At 36.6% G+C, this 3659-nt stretch overlaps 1 pseudogene; it reads right to left on the reverse strand.

Moving 5' to 3' along the window:
* Positions 1 to 507: 507 nt before the first annotated feature.
* Positions 508 to 1656, reverse strand: LOC116001479 (annotated as a pseudogene).
* Between the last annotated feature and the right edge of the window lie 2003 nt (positions 1657 to 3659).

The following is a 3659-nucleotide window of genomic DNA, read 5'->3' on the forward strand; positions in this document are numbered from 1 at the left end:
GGTCCAATATGCGGCAATAATGATTTCTAAGTCATTCTTCACTCCAAAATGTATACATCTTCCTTATTTTGTTCCTCTGAGTCTCTGGATCATGTCATGATACTTCCAGCATACTCTTTTTTACTATCTTAACCTCTTAGGACTCCCGGAATACACATTTATGCCACCATACATGATTTCAAAACACATCCAATTGAGACATGATCTAATTACAGTCAATGTCTCCAAATTACCGAAATTGCACAAAGCTAAGGGGTCAAATAAGCACATACTTAACTTGCAATTAACATTAAATCATATAAGTTTGATGTCAAATATATACTTAAAAATAGTAAAAATTAGCACTTATCACCCTTTAATATAAATAAAAATACATAACTTTGAGAAAATTATTTAGATAGGAATAATATAATACTTTATTTATGACATACACATGCAAATATAAATAACAGTTCACACTTAGCTTTACGACAAACAAGAATTACAAATGTAAATAACAGCACACTCTTTCCAACAAACAACAAAATATTAAAGAACACTCACAACATGTTCTCTGATCTGATCTCATCACAACATAATGTTGTTAGAAGAGAGACTTATTAATTGTGATCTGATAACAATTAAACATCACAACTTGAGACCTGTCCCTTGGAACTTTTCATCAACAATTTGATCAAGCCTGCTGCCCATTTCATCACTCATATGGTTCTTCCAATCTCCCACCTTACCTTTCCTGAAAAACAAATTATTCCCAGCAGCTTGCCTTAAACCGTTCTTTCCAGTCTTGTTAACCTCCAAGTAGCTCAAGTTTTCGAAGCTACAAAGCCTCAAGATTCCATCTACTACCCCACACTATTCTTCCTCCTCAGAAAACGGGCAATCCAAGAATGCTGCAATCCGCTTCAAATGAACATGAGGCTTATCCTTAATCTCCTCGTACTTCAAGAACAAAACCTTCCTAGGATTCTCCAAGCTCTTTTTCCAGTATCCCAAAATATGATCCCAGAAAGGTCCATAGTAACTTTCTCCCCTGCAATATCTGTCAAATGCCTCTGGGAACGGTAGATCTCCCAGGCCTCCAAGCTCACCCATCAACTTATTAATGAAGTGCCAAAACGACACCAGCGTGTCCTTTTGGTTTCTGCACAGATAAAGCATCTTGCATTTCGAGTCCCCCACCTATTTTGGTAACAAGTTTTGTGGTAAATGGGTAGATAATAGCCTCCTCCCATTAATCACAGGCAAATCGGGGCTTTCGTCCATTGCATAACGATATTCAATGCCTGGAATGAATTCATGGGGATTTTTTGTGAGCAAAGGGTGGATTTGGTGGTGTGATTCAGGTGGGAAGTATTGTTTTCGAGTGATCAAGGCAAATAAGAGAGCTTTGAGCCAGGTTGTGCCGGATTTTTGTTGGGTACATAGCATAATATCAGAATCTTGAGCCTGGAGATGTTGTTGGCATCCAAGAGAACCATACAATTGAATGGAACACAGCCAAACGCCTTTGTAGTTGTACATAAAAGGTAAGAGCCAACCTTTCTCTTTGGGCAGTGAAACAATGGATTCTTTCAACTCTTGAGGGTATGAATCTTCTTCTATAAATTGATTGCGAATTTTGTTTGGGATACTAGAATCATGAGATGGTGCGGCCATGGCTGTCTGTGTATTGTATTTGGAGCTAGCGAGATTATTGTGTGAGATCTGCAAATAATTATAGATTTATAGTTGGTACTCAAAAAAATAGATTTAGAGTTGGATTGTTTTGGAACTAAATTATAATTTTTTTTTTTATTATTGAAAGATTCAATAATTGTAATTGGTTGACCTTTATTGCTTATATAAAATTATTTATTGCTACTGGCCCAAAGGTCCTTTTTTTTTTTTGTCTCTTTCAATTTTGTAATATTAAGTATTACAAAAATCCGGTCTAGGCATCGATTAATCACCGCCTAGTGCCTAGGCGCTGGCTGACTGCCTAGCGTACCACCATAATTGGTGGTCGAGGCGATCAGCGCCGACTAGGAACTGGCTAGGCTACCTAGGCACCGACTAGGTCGCCTAGTCGACCGATTAGCTATTGTTCACATCTTGTCCGCATGGGCAACTCAACTGGTCATAAGGGTGAAGTTTGGGAGAAGAAATCAGGAATCGAGTCTCATCAATGACAGTGCCCAGTGAGCAAAAGTCTAACCTCTGTGATCAGTTGAGTTACCATGATTTATATCATCCCAGATGTTTTATCGAGTCGGGGCGTGGGGATTCAAAATGACATCGTTTTGAGCGAAATAACCTTAAATTGTTCAAAGTCTAGATGTTTTTTTATGTTAATATTTAATATTTTAGTATTAATTATTAAAATATTAAATAGTTTATAATTATAAAGTCCTAATAAGAGTGATTAAAATGTGACACAATTTTTTATAATAGACTAAAAGTGTCAAACCCTAATAAGTCTAGGACTAGAAAAGGAATTAACCCTTTTCAATTAGCCAAATTGGTTAGGTAAGGACAATCAAATTAACGATCAAATTGTGAGGACAAATTATGGTTGTTCATTATGTTAGATCTAATGGTTATTATTTATTTTAATTTGATGTATTTATTATAGCCAGTTTTTTTAAGAGTGAGGTAGTTTTTTTGAAGAGTGGTGGTTATATATGGGTTAATCTGGACCATGGAAATTATTAATTTAATGGTGTGGATTTAACCTCACGTCGTCACCTAAAGCCTTTTTCTCATAGGATTGAGAACCTTATTACGTGTACTTTCAAATTTTACTCTCTCACTTTTACTCCTTGTGGCAAATAAGGATGGAATATTTTCATAATGTAAGTCCCAGGATAAGTGTCTAAATCAAAGTTTGTGAGAGGGAGTATAAGTTGGAAATAAGAAATGGGAGTTCATATAGTATTTTCCCGGTTTAGACCCTTCAATTTTGCACCAACCCACCCCTCCCCTACCCCATCTCACACTCCCTAGTACCCACACCCTCTGCGTTTCTATCACCATTACACCAATAAATAATTCGGTATCTAAAAAAATAGACCATTAGCTTCAATTGCACTAATGGGATAGGTCCTTTCATGCCGGTACATGATAAGGCCTATCCCATAATAAGCCCATAGTTGTTGTGCTAATAAATTTGTTTCCTAATGTGGGTCGAAGCATTAAATAGTATAAACATCTATTTGTTGTAAATAATATTAATAATAACTATGATAGTGATAATATGAAATGAAGAAACTGAAATGGAAAACACCGAAACTAGAAGAAGGAAGAAGCACTTTCATTGATGTTTCTGAGATGATTTTACAAGGAGGGGAGGATGGTATTTATAGTGCCAGGAAATCAATAAATAAATATTAATTGCACAGGAATGGTTCACATGTGTTGCTTAGCTCTGCTGGTTTTGTCAATGCCTAGATGCTCCTGCCGCCCTAAGGTCACAGGATCGATTCCCCCTAGCTGATAGCTTTTGTCTTCATCTGGGACTAGCTTCATCTAGCTTTCCAGGAAACATTTAGCTATTAAATGTTCTCCCTTTAATCATCAATGGTAGCAGTAGCAAAGTGGATTAAGCCTCGAGTTTTAAGCAAGAGGTCCAAGGTTCGAATCATAGCTTGGACATCCACCATTTTGTTTTGTTTCATAACACT

The sequence above is a fragment of the Ipomoea triloba genome, chromosome 13 (assembly GCF_003576645.1).
Source record: "Ipomoea triloba cultivar NCNSP0323 chromosome 13, ASM357664v1".
Classification (NCBI taxonomy): domain Eukaryota; kingdom Viridiplantae; phylum Streptophyta; class Magnoliopsida; order Solanales; family Convolvulaceae; genus Ipomoea; species Ipomoea triloba.